This window comes from Arachis stenosperma, chromosome 9, assembly GCF_014773155.1.
Source record: "Arachis stenosperma cultivar V10309 chromosome 9, arast.V10309.gnm1.PFL2, whole genome shotgun sequence".
Taxonomy (NCBI): Eukaryota; Viridiplantae; Streptophyta; class Magnoliopsida; order Fabales; family Fabaceae; genus Arachis; species Arachis stenosperma.
This window is the reverse complement of record NC_080385.1, coordinates 7,348,327-7,370,029: the sequence shown is the minus strand read 5'-3', so window position 1 is coordinate 7,370,029 and position 21,703 is coordinate 7,348,327.

Below are 21,703 nucleotides of genomic sequence, written 5' to 3'. Positions count from 1 at the left end.
GGAAGAGAATTACTAACACTTCAAGTATTCCAACAAATATGGTATTGCCTGATAACTTGAGATATATCCAGTGGGATGGATGTCCACTGAAGTCTCTATCATCTAGCTGCTGGCCTACCAAGCTTGTTGAGCTTTCTATGACTTACAGTGATGTTGAGAAACTTTGGGATGGTGCACAGGTATGCATGATGTATTATTCTTCGCCTCTTGATTTGTTTCTTTACTAAATCTACGTTGCATTGCTAGAATATATGGGAATGAGGATTACTAGGCCAATTTGTAGTCATCAATTAGTCATTAATAATATTTTTAACGGTATGAAATTATATCTAATGATATAAGATTGTTTAATTTTCTTTTTATGGTTAAGTACAGGCCAAAATTTAATAAAAATACTGGTCTCTTAGACAGGAGCAGATTTACGGGAGGAAGGGAGCTAAAGTGGCCATGATCCCCATTGTTTAAAAAAAAATAATATTATTAGTTTATTATTATTATATAATTAATATATATATATATATATATATATATATATTATAGATTAAATATATTTTAATATATTAATATATTAAAAAAAATTACATGTTAAAACCTTAATATGTATAAATTATAATGTGTATTATAATATATTAGTAACAATTAACAAATAGATTAAAAAAATAAAAACGTATAAATATATAAATAATTAAAAAGTTATTAAAAATATAGATTTATATTAACGTAAAAAGTAACAACTATAAAAATTTTTTATTTTGATTCTTTCTATGACAATAATAACAATTAAATAGATTTTTTAAACAATAAAAATTATTAAAATAAGACTTTAAAATAAGATAAAAAATGAATTTTTAACAAATTATATGATTATATATGTTGAAAAAGAGAATGTTTTAAAATTTATTTCAGATGATAAATTGATATTTTAGTTATATGAAATATCACAGAACAAATTTAAAAATACCAAAATCCTAAAGTATGTAGTTGAATGTTAATTTTTATATAATATAATTATTAATTTTGACCTATATGCTATAAATTATATTTTGTTGATTTTTTATTATATATTTTAATTTATTTTATATTTAATTTGGCCCCTCTTATAAAATTTTTGGATCCGCCACTACTCTTGGACTTTTTCTATGAGAATTGCTAACTTTTATATCTCTATGGATATTAGCATTCAACATACATCATAACAGAAATTTATTGGACCAACAATTTTTAGAATTTTTTATTATTATTTAATTAAGATAAATATTAAATTAGCTTTAATAAATAAATTTTATTAATTTATATATATAAACTATAAAAAATATACATATAAACTATATTAATTTATGTGTATAAATTTTAATAAATATAAGTACAAACTATATATTTTTATATACAAAATTTATGTAATATAACTGTAAATTATTGTTGGCAAAAAAATGATAATATATATTTACTAACAATATAGCATTACTCTTACTATTAATTAGGATAAAATATATTAAAACTATTTTTGAAAACTTTTAAATACAATAATTGTCATGTACAACTATCATATTCATGGTTAACAATACTTGTTCGGAGACAGAGTGTTATCATTCCTAGCCTATGCCTTAGTATTAAGAATATCACAGAGATATAACAATTTATAGTCTAAAAGGGTGAAATTGAAATCAGATTCCGGGATTTAGGAATATGCATGTTTTGGTGAAAGTGAACATTTCTGACAGAGTGAGCAAGTTAGTTAAGTGATTATGCCAACTGGCAGAGTTAGTTAAATTGACTGCGTTGGTATAGTTAGTTGCATTACTTGTACAACAAGCTAAGGCTATAAAGTCTTCTTGTATCAGCACTTCATTCACTCAATCAATTCAGAATCTCATTCTCTCATATTCTGAAAATATCTCTCTCATTCTCATTCTTGTTCATCACCTGTCAATTTCTATATATTTTGTTGCAGAATCTACCAAGTCTAGAGGTAATTGATCTTAGATGTTCCAAACGCCTGAAAGAGTGTCCAAATTTGTCCGGCGCCACAAATCTGAAAAAAATATGGCTTGTTGGGTGTGATAGCTTGCGTCATATTCACCCTTCTATTTTCTGTCTCCAAAAGCTTGATGGTTTATATGTGTATCATTGCAAAGGCCTAAAGAGTATATGCAGCAATAAGTGTTCACCCTCTCTTCGATCACTGGTGGCGTATGGTTGCCCCAATCTCCAAGAGTTCTCAGTCCCAATGTCGAGAGATCGTTCTGGAATTAATTTGCATCTAAGACTAACTGCTGTGGAACGATTACCACCATCAGTTTTTCATCTTAGAAATCTTCAACACTTCTCATTTGCAATCAGTGATGGTCTTATGGATCTTCCTTCAAATTTTGCCTACCAAATCATGCTTTCTGACCCTACCAAGCATGAATATAACACTGCAATCACCTTACATAAAGTACTACCTAGCCCTGTCTTTCAATCTGTAAGGCGTCTAATTTTTGATAATTGTTGTAGCTTAACTGAAATCCCAGAAAATATCTCTCTGTTATCATCATTAGTCCACTTAAACCTATATCATTGCACCAATGTCATAAACTTACCCGAAAGCATTAAGTATCTTCCACGACTCCAAGTTTTTAGTGTTTATCAATGCGAAATGCTTCAACTTATACCAATTCTTCCACCTTCTCTTAAACGCCTTAGGGTGTGGGACTGCCAAGCTCTAAAGACAGTGTTGATCAGTGAATCACAGAGGAAAGATGAGGGTACTTTTATATTCCTTAACTGCATAAATTTGGATGAAGATTCATACAGTGCCATTTTAAGAGATGCTATTGTCAGGCCAGAGGTTGGGACACAATCACCATTAGCATCAAAACTCGAAAAGCAAGAAGATGCTTGCATCATTCTCGATCGTGATTGTTATGTAAATGTTGGCGAGACTTGTTGTTTCTTACCAGTTAGACACAATAAACTTCTTGATGAATTGTTCCATGAACACTCCACAGAAGCTTCGATAAGTGTTGAACTGACTTCAAGTTCCAAATTGTCTGGCTTCCTTTTGTATTTGGTTCTCTCTCAAGCACAGTTGTGTGACATTGAAGGACAGATACTGTACAACATTGATGACTTCTTAAGTTTTGGATGCGAGTGCTACTTGGAAACAAGTTGTGGTGAAAAACTCCATACAAGAAGCTCGTCTGTGATACAATGGCACTGGGATCAGCTATATCACAGGGTGAATATCAAGTCGGATCATGTATTATTATGGTATGATGAAACATGTTGCAAGAAGATAATCGAAACAATCAAGGGGAGAAAAGCCATCAATGGCAAGAGATCCTCTTACAGCGTGAAACTTGCATTTAAATTCTTTGCTGGAATTGCCAACAAAGTGGAAACAGTGATAAAAGGGTGTGGCATCCGCTGGATATATCAAAATGTGGAGGAAGAATCAAGAGAGCGTAAATCCAAAAGAAACAGGGAAGTTTATGAGTCAGTAGACATTGCATTCCAGATTGGACAAGGTTCTGATGAATCTGACCAGCAAGAACCAATTCCTCCAACCAAAAAGTTTAAGCAAAGTTTTCTGCTGACGTCACCCTCATCAATTGTTGAAGCAGAAGCGGCTGAGGACCTGAGGTAAAATCTGTTAATTAATTGATTGATTACTGATTGAGTAAGTACATTTTATATTATTGTTATCAATTATCCTAGTAAATTTATCCTAACCTAATTGAAAACAATATGCATGGACAGGCAAAAACTAGAACTTTTGCATATTCAAGTTGATGGACATTCATGTATAGGAAAGGAATGATGGCACTCCGGCTAGAACCGTTATAACAGGTTCCTGTAATTGATTTGAAGGTTTTGCATGCGAGAAGGGCCACATGAAAAAATCTGGTATGAAATTTCACAATAACAAAACATGAGTGGTGTTGTTTTATCTATATTCTCATGCTATAATGGGAGTAGAAAGTATACATAATATAAAACATATGCCAACATTATTTATAAATTATTTGATAAAATATGCATTTTGTCCCTGGTAATTAAAAAATTTTAAAATTATCCTTTAACATTTGATTCAATTTTATTGTATTCTTAATTTTTTTTTAATAAATTTTAATTTTATTCTTACTGTTAACTTTTTGACAATAAATTATAAATCAAATTTTAATTGAATACTTTATTTCTCAACTAACATTTTGTATTATTGGCAAATGAATACTTATGTCAAATTTTGATAGAAATTTAAATAAATCAATCTTTATTGTTATTTAAAAAATATTACATTATAAAAAAAATTATATCATGAAATAAAAATTTAGACACTTGATTTAACAATTAAATTTAAAATGTTCTACTAAATTAGTTATTACTCTTTTTTATGCAAACTTTTTTTTCTTCAATTGGATTATATTTTCTCTATTATTTGATTAATGTTAACCTTTTGTGGATTTCGTCTCGGACTCGTAGGATGGTTTAATTGGCTCCTAATCTAGGGATTCGAACACTCAAATAGGGAAAGGACCTGATGCGTGAACCCTACCAAGAGCAAGAGGCCCCAAGAGAGTCAAGAAGAAGTGACTTGTAATGTTTTTATCTATGCATCTGAATCACATACAATTTTTTTCATCTCCGAAAGACATCACTTTTTGTAATGAATACAATGATAACTACTTGTATGTATATAGGTGGAGGAGGTATTTAGAAAGTCCCCCCTAGTTGGGAACTTTTAGATATTCTTTCTGTTATATATAATAATATTAGAGAAATATTCTGTACTAATTTTTTTTTTCGTTTATCTTACATTTTGAGTTCATATTCTGTACTACCCAGCTCCGTATTCAAACATGTAAGGCTTCTCAAATTTGATGATTGCCATAGCTTAACAACATTTCTTTGTTATCATCATTGTTGAAACTAAGCCTACACAAAACCAATGTCATAGGCTTACCTGAAAGCATTAAGTTTCTTCCACAACTCAAAGTTCTTAAAGTTTGTCACTGAAATGCTGCAATTTATACTAGTGCTTCCACCTTCTGTTGAATGTCTTAAGCTACGGGATTGTAAATCTTTGAAGACAGTATTAAGTTTGGAAAGTAAAACACCCAAACAACATGCAGGTACTTTCATATTCCTGGACTGCATGAATTTGGATGAAAATTCATGCAATGCCATTCTGAAAGATGCTATTGCTAGGACAACATGTTGGATGGAAACAATACTAACAACTGAATGGAAGAACAACGAGAGAATGAAGATCATAATGTGATTAATTTTGGGAAGATCTGATATTTCTTTCCTATAAGAGGTAGCATACTTCAATAGTTTTTCCATGACTACTCTGCTCAATCTTCAATTAGTACCCAAGTGCCTTCAAGTTCTAACTTGTGTGGGTTCATGTTCTACCTGGTTCTTTCTGAAGCACAATCATGCATCATTGATGAACTTGTTATTAACTTTGTGTGTGAATGTTACTTGGAAACAAGTTGGGGAGAAAGTATCCATGTAGCAAGTTCCGTTGTCGTCGAATGGGGCTGCGACATGACCATTGGATACCAGCTGAATGTTATGCAGGATCATGTGTTGTTATGGTATGATGAAGAATGTTCAAAGCAGATAATGGAAACAGTTAAAGGAAGAGAAGCTAATACTGAAAAGAAGTCCCATTTTAATGCAAAGATGACAGTTAAGTTCGTTGCTCGGCTACCAAACAAAGAGGAAGCAATGGTAAAAGAGTGTGGCATTCGATGGATATATTCAAATTTGGAGGAAGGATCATCAAGAGAGCAGAGATCCAAGAGAATCATTGGAAGTTAATGAGCAAAACTTAGTCCTCCATACATGCTTCAACAAAGATATTTGAAGCAAAGTTTTCTTGAAACCCCCTCAATCATAAGAACACTTGGTAATCTTCCAATAATTTATTATTGATTAGTACTTCTTAATGTTGGCAAAATTTGCAATTGACGACTTTTATATTTGACTTATTTACACTTTATCTTCTTTGCTTTTCTTTTTGATAATTAGAACAGAGATACTAGAAGGTCAACGAATTCAAGCCAATAATACAGAGAGTAAAAGGAAGGGTGGAAGAGAGTTGAGGGAGAAGAAGAAAACGAGTTCATCAAACTAAAAGAAGAAGAACGTTGATGATAATATGTTCTGGTGTTGTGGGTGCGTTTTTCACTTTTGTGTGATTTGGGTATGTGAAAAATATATTAATTTACGTGTGTGTCATTCAAATATCTTATGTGTAGTTTATACATGATCTAAACAGTAATTCAATAGCCTATAATTGTTAGGCAGTGAAAAAAAAAATGATAATTTGTTAAACCATTATTACCTCTTTACCTAATGTATGTTATTGGTAAAAACAAAAATATTATTTTTATGTTAAAATTAATTACTAAAATTAGTTATTAATATAAAATACATATTAAAATATAAAATATACATTAAAAATAAGTTAAACAATATATGATTTTATACACAAATATATAGTAACTGATTATAGCAACTGATTTTGACATATATCTTATTTTTTGTGAAATAAAAAGTTTAATACAGTAAGGTGGAGCATTTAGAAAGTCCAGAGTTACAATATAAATACTAAACAAAAAATTGTAGTTATCTCCGGCATTGCCATCAACAACTAGACTGAACAAAGCCAACCCACTCCTTGTAGCTCCTAATCAACTTGGTAATAACTTCCGCAACGCATGTTTCTTGATTCCTGAAAATCCTGACATTTCTTTCCAACCACGTATTCCAAATGATAGAAAAAAAAACAATCAGCCACCTGTTACGTTCGACTTATCTTACAGGAGCTCTTGTCCAACTCTCAAAGTGTTGCTTAATGGTTCCTGAAATAGACCAAAATTTATTATAGGCGTATAACCAAGCACACCACACCTGTCACGTGAACTCACAGCCAATGAATAAGTGGAAATCATTCTCAGTTTTTTTTTTTTTTTTACATAAAACACAAATCATATCCCTGTGATCAATAATGCCCAATCTAATCAATCTTTCCTTAGTATTGACCCTACCAACTAACACAATCCAGGTGAATAGCTCAACTCTTGGTGGTACTAGTCCTCTCCATATAGATCTAGTGAAACTATAACTATGTCCTCTGTGAGAGTCTCAGCCTATAAAGCCTACACAAATGAGTTAGTAGAGTAAACTCCTGATTTATCAAATTTCCATACTATTCTGTCCTCCCTCTCACTTGTTAACCTGACAGATTGTAGAACTTTATGAAGTTGGTTAACTAATTCTAACTCCCAGTGGAATAGTACCCTTCTCCAATGAAAGTTCCATATCCACTCCATCCCATCTCAGAACCCACAGTCCCCTATTATAGATCCGACTTGATTTGAAACCGAGAAAAGTCTTGGAAATACATCCTGCAACACACCACATGGTAGCCAATTATCTTCCCAGAAATGAATTCTTCTACCATCTCCTAACTCTAATGATAACCTTCTGACCATCTTATCTCTCGCTTGCTGTTCTCTTATCTGCAATTGACAAATGTCCCTCCACGGACCCTTTATATTAGGAACCGGCTGATAAGAAAGAAGGATATTTGGATTCAAGTCATTGCAGGAGCACACAATTTTCTTTCATAATGGGCAATCCTCCTTTGAAAATCGCCACCACCACTTGAACAACAATGCTGTATTCTGGAGCACTGCATCGCCCACGTCTAAACCCCCAAAGTATTTTGGAGCTTGCACAATATCCCACCTTACCAAAGATACCACATCCCTTCCGTCCTCATTACTCCACAAGAATCTCCTCTGCAAAGATATCAATTTATCTGCTATTGCTCTGGCATCTTATATAAGCTAAGATAGTAAACCGGCAGACTATTAAGCACAGATTTGATGAGTATCAGCTTACCAGCTTTATTAATCGTTTTTGCTTTCCATAGATTAAGTTTCTCTTTTACTTTGTCTATAATAGGTTTCCATGTTTTGACCAATTTTAGATTCGTTCCCAAAGAAATACCAAGATATTTGACTGACAACGTTGCTTTCTTACACCCCAATAAACTACACATCCTTTGTGACTACTCTCGCTCGCAATTAACCAAAATCAAGCTAGATTTATCAAAGTTAATACTCAAGTCAGACATCATTTTAAAACACCACAAAAATCGTTTATAATTGCAAATAGTCTCCTCTTTCGAGAGACAAAAAAGTATTGTGTTATCCACAAATTACAAGTAAGACATGGTTGTTGTTAAAGTATTGTGTCTCCCGTGATTTAGCATGAACATGGTTGTTGTTAAAGATACGCTACAACTAAAATGGAGTTTGTTTTTTGGCTTAAAACTCTTGTGAAGTGAGAGAATGAAAACCTATCACTCTTAAACAAAGATAATAAAAATTAAAAATATTATTTATATATTAAAATTAGTCACTAAAATTAGCTATCAATATATTTGTGTATAAATATATGTATAGTTTAATTTATTTTCAATATGTATTTATATTCTAACATATAATTTATACTTGTGACTCATTTTAATGGCTGATTTTAGTGTACACATAACATAACTTAATAAAAATATATACATAATAGAAATTACTAATGTAATAGTAATTAATATTTTAGTTTGTCATTGCTATATAATTTTTTTTATTTTAGACTTTTTTTTCCTCCTTATTTTCGTCCCGGGAGCATCTACTTGACTCTTCTTGTGTCTGAGCACTGTCACCTTAACTACAGTGGACACAGATTATGTCAAAAAAAAAAAAAAAACAACAAAGTGCAGTTTTGTATCCTTTGACAACTTTAGGATAATTAATTGAATCATGTTATCATTGGTGCAAGTTACATCCGGTTATGCTTATAGCATTTTTAAGGAAAAATGTGTATGCAAATATTGTGAAGAGAAAAAAAAATAAAAAAGAATATTAAGGGTCACAAAAGATATCATTCTCATTTATCTACAGCAGCATATATATATAGATACTTGTCAATAAGGTCCAAATCTCTGTCTTCATATTTATCCTTAAGTACCAATCCTTAAATTCCAACGATAATTTGCGTGTATCCCATCAAAAAACATGTTAATGAACTCTGTTGCATTGATTATTTTTTATCGGTACTTCTTAATGAGCAATTTTAGTTGGAGTGGTTTGATTGGTTCCTACTTCCTCAAAAGTCATGGCCAAGCCAAGCACCTTTCCGAGAAAGAGGCATTCTAAAGTGACTTCTACATTATTTGTCACCGCTGCTAATCTTCTTCAGTAATTTTTTAATGAAAGAATGATAAATTTCCATATTTTTGTTTTATGATATTTAAAAATATTATTCGGATATTAAAATCAGTCATTAAAATCAGTTATTAATATATTTGTATATAAATATATATAATTTAATTTATTTTTAATATATATTTATATTTTAATATATATTTTATACTAATAACTAATTTTATTAATTATTTTAATATACATATAATATAATCATATTATATTTTTATGTTTTCTTTTTCTACTATACAATAAGTTACAATATGTTTTTGTTAGGAAAGCAAGCATGAAAAATACAAAGAATTAGTCCTACATCAGAACAAAAATAAAAAGAAATCAGAAGTTTATAAAATGATAAGAAATATATTAATCTTATATCTTAAAATTTTAATTTGGTTTAATTATTCCGTCGATTTTTATAATTTTATCAAATTTATAATTAAATTTTTATATTTTTTATTTTTTTAATTAGACCTTTATAACATATTAGATTTTATATTCTTATTAATAGTAAACGTTAAAAAAATGTTTGTAAAGTGTAAATTTACTAATTTACTCATACCTTTAATTCAGAAGAACCATCTCTACTTTCTATTATTTTTCTACTCTCTATGAATCCAAACACTAATCTCCGAAAATACCCTCTTTTATTCAATCCAACCCTCTCATTGACATTTTGTTGAATGTAAGACCCAAAATTTTCGAAAAATATTACTATGAGTTAATTTTAATTTATATATTCATTAAAAATTTTATTTTTAGAAATTAATTTACTAAAAGTAATTAAATCAAATTTTGATAATTAAATTAAAAATTTTACTTAATCTTATAATTATTGAATAATTTTATATATTTAAATTATACAACTTAACAGTCATAAAAGAATAAGAATTTCATACGATTTAGTTAAATAATTGAGATTTTAGAATTTAATACTCTAATTTTTATAAATAAAGAAAATTAATTATATTATTTCTAATTTTAAATTAGAATACCTAATTAAATGCTAATTAGCAAATTGATAATTAAATAATATTTCTAAAGTAATTTTAATGATTAAATTAGATTTGAAATTAATAAAACATATCCTAATTTAATTAAAATTATAAAAGCAAATTTTCCTAAACTAAATCAAAACCCTAACTTTAACCAAATTAATCCTAACCCCCTAGATTAACCCTAGCCGTTATTCACTTTTGCTTTCCTAAGCTAACCTACAGCAGAAAGAAACAAAAGAAAGGGAAAGAAAGACGAAGGAGGGCACGGAGGGAAGGGAAAGTTGAGAAGAAGAGGCGGAAGGAAAGGGGACGGGGCTGGCGAGAGCCGTGCTCGCACAGAGAGAGAGAGAGAGAGAGAGAGAGAGAGAGAGAGAGAGAGAGAGAGAGAGAGAGAGAGAGAGAGAGAGAGAGAGAGAGAGAGAGAGAGAGAGAGAGAGAGAGAGAGAGAGAGAGAGAGAGAGGAGAGAGAGAGAGAGAGAGAGAGAGAGAGAGAGAGAGAGAGAGAGAGAGAGAGAGAGAGAGAGAGAGAGAGGGAGAGAGGCCGCCTCGCGTCTTGCTATCACCACCATCGTTGCCCTCATCCCGAATCGCCATTGTCGCCGTCGTGGGGAAAGACCGGAGCTTCTGGTAGCTGCCGTCGAAGCAGAGTCGCGGAGAGAAAGAGCCCGTGGGTGAGAGAGCGAGCGTCGCACTAGCCACCCTCATCGACGTCCATGCATCGCCACTGCTGCTCCTGTCCGCGACGCCAGCTTCCACTGCCATCGCATCTCTCTTCACTGTCGCCAACGAGAACGCGTGGTGGTGGATGTTCTCTTAGCCATCACCGTCGAAGGATGCTCCACCACCGCCGCCAGAATCACGAACCGGAGAGAAGAGGAAGGCTGTTTCCATCAACATCCCAGGTGTTAGAGTGGACCGCCGCCGTTGAAGGAACCATCGCCACCAGAGCCCTAGCCGTCGTCACCATGGGAGCTCGCCACCACTGTGAAGATGAACCGAGGCAAGCATTCTTGCTTTTGGTTTTCGTTCTGTTTTTACTTTTGGGTTTTGTTCTGTTCTTACTTCTAGCTTTTGTTCTGATTATTAGGGTTTGCGGTTCTGTCCCCTTGGAAGCTACTACCGGTTGTTTTGAAGATTTTGCCGTAAACCTCACCGTCAAGCCTAGAAGGAGTCGCTGCTGTTGTTGTCTCCGGTAGTACTATTCTTCCTATTTTGATTTCAACTCCTTTAATTCTGAAATTTATAATGTTTCTGCTTTTGTATGTCCTACTGCTATTTAGTTTCCTTGTGCTACCCTTACTCTAATTACAGAAATATGTTTCCATTTTAGCCACTGTCGATTTATCTATTGCAAAGTCATAATTGATAATGGAACTGCTAAGATCGTTGCTACTGCCATGAATTGGGGATAAAGGGGATTATTAAGTTAAATTATGCGATTGAGACATCGAGGTAGGGTTTTTCTTAAAATTTATTTTATATTAAGAGTTATTATAAATAGATATTAAAGCAAAATATATTTCTGTGATTATGTTTGTCTTGTGGATGCGGTTGTTTGATTACTTGAGTGATGTACGGTTGTTGATAAGAAATGGGTTTAAAAAGTTATTTACTTGATTATTATGAAAAGTGGTTTTTCTTGGTTTGAAGTTAAAGTGGTTTGATTTTGAGTTTGTCTGATTTTATATATGATTTAATATTTGAGCTGGTTTGATTTTAAAAAGAGTTTTATTATTGGAATTGATTCGATTTGGAAATAATTTGATATTTGGAACTAGTTGAATTTTGGAAAATAATTGAGATTTGGAAATGGTTGAGAAAAGGTTTGAGAAATGTTTGGATGGAACTCGAAAAGGGTAGCAAAATCCAAGTTTTAAAGGAGATGCTGCCGAATTTTATAATTGGAAGATTCGTTTGAGGTAATTATTTAAAGAGATTTAGTTTTAAAAATTATATGTTTTAAGCTTGATTTATTTAGAAAAGAAAGAATTATGTTTTGAATTGAGATTATTGATGTATGGAATGGAAAGAAGAATGATGAGGATTGATTTTGAAATATGATTTTTGAATAAATTTGGAAATGAGATATGGATTGATGAATGATGATGTTATTGAGAATGACTCAGATATTGATGAATGTTGAATGAATTATTCATATGGCTTATGAAATTGAATTATCTGAGACACGAGTTTTCCTGGGTAGACGCAGTGGCTTGCCACCACTTGCTCCAGGTGGAAACTCGATACTCTTTTAACCCTACGACATAAGTGTGACCGGGCACTATATAAAGTCCTGGAAATGTAACCCCCATTGAGCAATATTTATTATTTGAGAAAAAGCTATGCATAGACTCTTGGGGATGCACGTTGAGGGACAGTCTAAGATTTTCAGACTTGTCGGGTTGGCTGGATAACCGACAGATGAGTCTCATCAGCCATAGGACAGGCATGCATCATATGCATTTGTATGTTTTGCTTGGGTTTGAACTTGTTTTGGTTTGCCTAATTGCTAAACTGTTTTTAACTGCTACCTGAACTATTTGCTGTAACTGCTACCTAAACCTGTGCTTTCTTTGTCTGTCTTGCCTGTGTTTGTCATGATGTGTTACATTTGAGAATGAACTTTGGTGATGAGCTAATGATTGTGTTGTTTGATTGTGTGGTTGGTTTCTGATTGGGTTTTTTCTTAGAAGAAAGGAAAGATTTTGGATTTCTGAAAGATTAAACATTGTTCCTTTGAAAAGGTTTTGAACGATTACCTATTGGTTTTTAAAAGATTCATAAGGCAATGATAATCACTGAGTTTGAAAACAGCTTTCTTATCAAATATCTTCTTATGACAATTCTGAAACTCTATGGTGAGACCGTGTGGTTAGGTTCTCACCCCCCTTCAGCTTTACCTTTTCAGGAACCGGATGAAGAAGCATTATGAAGAGTTATTTTGCGTTTGGTTTATATGTTATTGTATTAATTGGATTATTTTTTTCCCTCGTCGTTGTTATTACAATTTTGTAAGAGGGATAGGAGTTATATGTTTTATATGTATATTATATTATAAGATATTATGTAAGGAGTCTTGTTTATGAATCTATGACTGTTTGTTTTTTTAAAGATAAAGTATTTATTACCGGTTTTTAAAGAAATCAGCGACACAGTGTCGAGTCAAGGCTCCTATTTTAATATTAAGTATATAAAGGCGTCGTAATACTTCTTCCTACCAGAGTCGCGCAGCCAGAAGCGTGACATTCTGATAGTGAGGGTATTACATTGAACACCTCACTCCCAACTTCATTCCTTCCCTTCTTTCTTCCACTCTCATCGCCTTCTACGACTCCGCCCTCTTCGTCCAGAGTCTCTTCACCTTCTTCTTCCGCTACTACCCTCCTTGTACCAACAAGTTCCATTTTTCTATAATAAAATTCTTGTCATAATCAATTTTTAGTATGATCAGAAGCAGAATTTTTAATATAATCAGTTAATTACAGACAAAATACATAATAAAAAATTTTAGCACAATTAATTTTTTTAACATAAGTGAAACCAATTCAAAAGTAGAAAGAGAAGCAGAATGAAACAAAAACAAAATGATGAAGAAACATGTACAAGCAAGATGAAGCAAAAGCAAAATAAAACAAAAGTAGAATGAAACAGAAGAAAAGGAAAAAGCAAATCAAAACAGAACGGAGACTGAATCTGAGACAGCGAGCAATGAACACTGACAATGGATGAGAAGGGAGCAGCTCGTCGGTGAGCTCACTCTTCCGTAGCCTCCACCCCTCTCTTTCTTCCCACAACCTGATCTCTCTTTCGCAGTCTTTCTCTCATTCTATTTTTCTCTCTCTTCCATCGTTCTAGCTTCCCTTCTCTCTCTGTGGCATTGGCCATGATGGAGAATAACAGAGCTATAAAGGACCGCCACAACTTCTTATACCACCAAGGTCGCAACCAGTTCTTCGTGCCAAAATCCAAAAGTATAACTCCACTATCATCTGTATGAACATGCCACTTGTTCCCTTCATCTCCTCCGATCCAAGAGTCGTAGTTCTCTTGGACTCTATTTCCTTTTCTATCCTCTTTAACAATTCTAAGGTTGAAAAGCGTAACAATTTATACGCGCCTTTACCAACGGCTACAAAGTTTGTGTCTACTTCAACACCAATGAGCCTACCCATACTACACACAAGAGCTTCTTCATCAGCATCATTGCCGCCAGACAGCAACACTTTCAACTAGTGTGAGAGTGTGAGAGAATGATGAGGTTTTGTTTTTTGTAATTTAGGAGAAATATATAAGAAGTGTTATTCTTTAGGTTTTCTTATTTTATACGTAGTACATTCGTTTATTTAACGGAATATTCCGTTAACATTAATATTTTTATCATAGTAGAGGATTAGTTACAAAATTTAATAGGGTATAGAAACTAAATTTAAAAGGAAAAAAATAGTTAAAAATTTGATAAAACGATAGAAATCAGCAGAATAATTAAATCTAAAATTTTAAGTTGAATATGACATTTTATTGTGTAGACTAACTGAGATAATTTTATGTTCATCATCATAAAATTTATATATTTTATCAAAAAAAAATTTTCTTTTGTTATGTATTTTGTTTTTCTTCTTTATTTTTTCTCTAGCTAATTTTATTTTTTTCTAAATTTTTTATTTTTTTATAAAATTTTTAAAAATATATAAAAAAATATACATAAATAAACAAAAAAATACATAAAAAGAAAAAAACATGAAAAAAGAATGAAAGAGAAGTAGAAGAACCAATGAAAAAAAAAGAAAAAAATTAAAATATTATGTGTATATTAAAAAATAATTATTAAATTAGTCAATATATATATATTTGTTTATATATACATATAAATTGTTTAAAAAGTAAATATTTTATATAAATAATTAATTTTGTAGTTAATTTTTAGTGTATATATAATATAATAGTTAAAAAAATATAATCCGTTAAATATAACTCGGATTTAACCGTCCTAGAAATTATTAACTTAATAAATTCTAAGCGCTTATTTATGTTAGCAATAGATCAGATAAAAATTAATAATGGACTACCACCAAAAAATCATGTCAAAACAATAGCAGACTAACAATGTGTTGATGACTGATAATCTATAAAGAGATCAATTCTAACAAAAAGAATGGGTATATGCCATTCACTTTGAATATATTTAACTCATCTTATATTTATACTTACTAAATTAAAGCATCCGAATATATCTTTACAGCTATCTAATATTTATGGTGTTCTCTCTCTCAATGCCGTCATATACCTCTTCCTTTTTAAGCGAACACGAATTCATACCTAGACGAAACGAGATATACATCATTATCAAGACTAGATAGTAAATGCACCATAATAGAAGAAAATGTTAACAAAGAAAATAAATAATAAAATAACGTAAAAGAAAAAGTGGAGAAAAGAAGAAATGTGTGGTGGGTGTTGTCGTTTTGTAACTCAATAGTCAATGCAACTATGGAAAGATTTGAATTTAATAGATTAGCAAGACTTGCTCCGAAGAAAGGGACAAACCTCTCCTTATTTATTTATGAATTTAGCTAATATATATTTTAAAAATATATAATAAATTTATTATTGATAATAAATTTTAAATATTTTTATTTTTAATAATAAAATAAATATATTAAAAATTTAAAATTTTTATATTTTTAATATTTTTTAATTTATAAACTTAATATATACTCTTAATATACATATTAATTAAATTTTTTATTTAATTATTTTTTTAACCAAACAATGGGCTTATCCTAGGAGGAGGGGTTGATTCGGGCATTACCGTTAACAACAACGCCAGGACCACTTTTTAATTTATTTTATATCAACTTTTACGTGAAGCAGAAATATAAATTTTAGAGAAATATTCTAAATCAATTTTTAAATATCTTTTAGTAAAATATTTTAGTCTTTAATAAATTTTAATTATTAAATTAGTACTCAAAATTTTATTTCAATAGACAAATTAATCTCTACATCAGATTGATCATCTATATAAAAAGATACGTTTAAAAATTAAAAAATAGGAATTATTATATTTTTTTATTAAATAATGACATAATTTTTATCTAATTTCTTACTAAAATTTGACCTGAGAATTAATATGTCCAATAAAATAAAAGATCAGAAATAAATTTAGTCAATAAAATTTGTTAATGATTAAATTGTTTGACTAAAAAATATTTAAAGATTGATTTAAGAGATATTACTCTAAATTTTATTAGACATTATATATAACTCCCTTTACACACCTCTACTTGGACTTATAGTATGTATTTGGTTCTATTTTTTGACATAATTCTTTTTATTTATTATCATTAAATGGAAAATATTAGAAGACTAACACGTCAAAAAAGGAGAGTTAACTAATATGCATTAAAAAAATAAAAAATGTTGAATATCTAACATTTTTCAAATTAAATAGAAGAACGGACAAATTTTCATTTGCCGTGCATACAATGTTTGATTTTAACTGCATAATTAATTATAAGTTTTTGTTCAATTAAAAATGATATAATAATCTACCATACATACAAAGGATAAAAAATTGAGAAAAGCTCAGCATAATTAACGAATAAATCCCAAAAACGCGATACAAGGTCTATGTTCTTCTTCTTCTTTCTCTTCCTTTTCTTCTTCTTTTCTTTCGTTTCTTGCCTTCTCTTTCTCCTTCTTCTTCTTCTTGCTGCATGATCTTCTTCCTCTTCCTCTTCTTCTTCTTCTTCTTCTTTTCTTTCGTTTCTTACTTTCTCTTTCTCGTTCTTCTTCTTCTTGCACGTTCTTCTTCCTCTTCCTCTTCTTCTTCTTTTTTTTCGTTTCTTGCCTTCTCTTTCTCTTTCTTCTTCTTCTTGCTGCACGTTCTTCTTCCTCTTTCTGTTCTTCTTCTTCATTTACGTGCTTTTCTCTCTATTTTCTTTCTTCGTTATTCTCAATTTCCATTTTTTTTACATCAAGCTTTGAAATCGTTTTTGAATAAGAAGAAGCAGCAGAAGATGAGGAGGAGAAAGAGAAAGAGTTCTGAAATATGCATAAGGTGTACTTCAACGAATTTTGGGTGTATTTCTTAAATCCTTTGGGTGTATTTTTGTAATCGTTTGGGTGTATTTCTGTAATCCTTTGGGTGTATTTCTGTAATCGTTGGGGTGTATTTCTGTAATCGTTTGTATGTATTTTTGAAGTTCCATTATCTTCAAATTTGGCAAGAAAATTGTTTTCATGGAGTCGTTCATAATGCATGGTGAGTAGCGCGCTTTGGAAACAGAAAGTTGTTGAATAACGTGCGTTTTATTTACTCTTGAATGTGGAAGTGTGTAATGCGTTAATTAAGTATAATGCGTGTATTTTATTGGACTTGTAAGACTTATAAGCCAAAAAAATTTGTATGTGTAGCAAGTCTCTAAAAAATTCAACCTGTTTTAGCCGAATATTTAATGAATTTCAAGGATCATAACTGATCAATTCATCCTCGGGATAAAATATTGTATATACAAAGATTTGTATTTGACATTAATTTAATAGGGAATGTTAGGGAATTCAGAATTTTATTTAATATAAAAAATATGAAAATTAGCTAGTAAATAGTATATAAGATAAAAACAAAAAAAAATATTGGCCATTTAGAATTTTTTTTTAATTTAATTAGTTGAACCATATACGTTTTTTTTTTATTTTTTTTATTATATTGCTTTCTCAAAATATTCAATCATAAAATCTGAAAGAGATCTACTGAAACCTTGCTAGATCATGCCAACTCTGTTATTATAAATCTCATCCTTTTGAAATGACAGTTGATTATTTCAAGTTTTCAACATTATTTTTAATTTAAAACTTAAAAAGTATTCCATCCGTTAATATTTTACAAATCGCACACAACACGTTCATGAACCTATTATGGCATCTTCCTTCACTCTCTCTCTCAAATTATTCCCATCATTATAACTTTTCTATTAATTAATATATGTGTGAAAAAATTTTAAATGTTACTGAAACTGATATTTTAATAATTTCAATCGTTAATTTTAATTAATATATATTATATATATTTTTATAATTACTAAAACTATTAGAATACCGAAAAAACTGTGTTAAAAGACATCTATGATATGCATAAACACAAAATGTAGACGAAGCTTCGTTCTCTCCAGCCTCAATAATTTATGGAGAAAAATGCACACCCTTGTTTTGTTTCTTGCATGTCACGAATGCAAGCTGTGGAATAATCAACCACACATATTTATTAGATTAAGTTATATTCATATTATATTCATATATATTAAGTGCGATTCTTCTCTAAATCATACGTAGCACAAATTATTATTTAAATTGAATTGTCTTCTATATAGAGAAAAACTTATATATCCAGTGGACCATATAAACCATTAGCACGAGAAGACAGGGGATTCCCTAGATTTTAAAAGTAAAAGTTTTGTATATTTAATTAAGTATCATTAAAAGTTTTGTATATTCAATCTCACTTTTTGCCTTGAAGGTACTTTATTATTAGCTTAGGGAAGGAGAGAGGAAAAAACAGGAAAAGTTACAATCAAGAAAGAGAGATATGTAGAGGTTAAAGATATATAAATTATTAAAACTAGTTATATCAATTTAAATTTGTAAATAATATATTGATTTAATTTATAAATTTTATAAAATTTATTTCAATTTATTTTAACTTTTTTTAATTTATAAAAATTAAATACGGATAATTCTATTTAGAATTGGGATAATTTTACTGTTCAAAATTTTCGTGTTAAATAACATAAAAAACAAAATAATTTTACTTCTACATCTTAAAAATTGAAATATAATTAAAAGTAATTTAAATATATTATTATTAGAAATTTTTTAATTAATAAAGAGAAAAATATTGGAATAATATAAGTATCAACATTTTTATAGATTAGTACTATAATTGATCACAATTCAATAATAATTTTTTCTTGAAAAAAAATTAGAATGACATCTTGATGAATAAGAGAATTGATCTGAGGAGTGCTGAATGAATAGAGAGAGAAATTGGCAGAATAAGTAGATGATTATTATTGTTCTGCGTAAACTGGTTTATATACATGAGGTTGCTTGCACTGTAAGCAATACTACCAATAACTAACTTCTAACTGTTATTAACTTCATCTAATAACTAACTAGTTGACAAATATTACAGTAAGCAATATCACAGTAAAATATCACAGTAAGCAATACTACCAGTAATAACTAGCTAATGCTAACAAAAAAATAAATTAAATAATGAAAAGAAAAACCCATAGCAATAAAACTCTAATAATTATTGAATTATTGCACTATTGTACATGTTATTTTTCTTAGTGGCAGTTCCCGAAAGCATTGGCATAATTTATTTATTTATTTACTGGGTTGAATAGGGACCATTAGCTAAAACTTAGTCAAATTTGGCGACCTCAATTCTTAATTCAGTCAATGTTTATTAGTTAATTTTTGTCCTGCTCTCAGTTCTTTATATGGGACGCGTTTCTCGTCCTTTTTTATTCAATCCTCTATAATAAATTATTATTTGCACTTACAAAATAAAGAGAAATTTATCACTATTTAGAGAATAAAATGCCCAATGAGCAAAAAACAGTAAATTTATCACTATTTTTGTATTAATTATAGTATATGAAATTAAAAATTAAAATTAGTTATTTGTATAGAAATATACATAGAGCAGATATTCATATTGATTAATGATAATCAAATTTTATAAATAATATAATTATACTTAATTTATATTATAATTAAATTTTACATATAATATATTTAAATTAAATTTATGTTTATATTTAAAATGTATAAAAAATGATGGTGGTGACTGACGATCGATTTGTGTTAACGAAAAATTTTATTTAACTATTGCGAAAAATTTAATTATTATTCTACCGTCAAAAAATTAATTATTGTATAATAAAAAATTTAAAGATAAATACTCAAATTTAGTTTTAAAAAAATCAGATATTTAACAAACTTTTATTACTTTAAATTGTTCCGAATAAATTAGTCTTTTTTCTATAAAAGGGTTAAATTATCTATTTTTTAAAATTTAATTATAGCGATTGAAGACTCTATCTAACTGCTTCCAAAATTGAAGGCCGTTAGGGGCCGCTTCGACGCCTGCTCCTTAACCTCCACTGAACAGGAATTGTGGTGGTTTTTGCCTTTTTAGTGCTTCAGACAATTTGGCGATGGCGAAGAAGGTGGTTTTCAATTGTTAATACAAAATAATCATAATTGGCTAATATATAATTATTGCAAATTTGCAACTGAGGAAGCAAGAATCTTTAATTGAAATTCTCATCTCAGCCTTGTCCCTCTCTGTGTCTATCTTTACTGATTGGAGAGACAGTAAATTTTTCATACTGTTTTCTCCTTAGGATACCAATCTTGTGTACATCAGTTTCTGTCTGAATATATGTTTGTTAATTTCATCGTATTTTAATTTTGGAGAAGTATAGGTAAACAATCAAAATATTTTCGTTCGTTAAAAAATTTAACTAGGAAATAATCTAACTAGAGCCAATTAATTAAAAAAATAGCAGATTTGTTATAAAAAAAATAACTCTCCACTATTTTAATTTTTTAAATTTCAAAATTAAAAATACAAAAAATTGCCTTGAATTAACTTACGTCATAGTTCACTCTCTAGATTTTTTTTTTTGTCTCAAGTAAATAAATAACAACGACCAAGTAAGATATATTTAATAAATAAAAAATTGAATTAATAGGTGAGGACAAAATTTAAACAGATTCCTTGAGTGAAGACAAAATAAGAACACGATTAAAAGATTAGAGGCAGAATTTAAACGCTTTAATTATTAATAACAAAGTTGAAAAAAATCCCCAAACGTTGGGTGATGGAAACACTAATAACTAAGTTAGGATTTTATGAATTTTTTCTGATTGTGCTCAAATATGATACATAACATAACTTTTATGTATATAAAAAATAATTTTAGTTTGCTGATCATATACGTAATTATATATATATATATATATATATATATATATATATATATATATATGATATTTACCCTACACATAAATTATATAAATTTATATTGGAAACTTTCATACTAAAATGTATTAAATAATGACAAATATGAGGTTAGTTAAGATTGTCAACAAATATATCTTCTCTTAAATATTTAAATAAATTGATAAAAAAGTATTATCTTTAACAAATTAAAGATGATGAATATTTAATGTTTAAACTAAAAGATTATAAATTCAAGTCATAAATATTTCAAAACATATTTTTATAAATTATATATGATATAGAGTATTTTAAGAAAGAAAGTTGTACACTAAATTTCTTTTATATCCTCATTATTATTATTTATAGTAAAAGTATATATATAGAAAATGTTATTTAAATAATTTACACTAATGAACGTTTTGATTTAT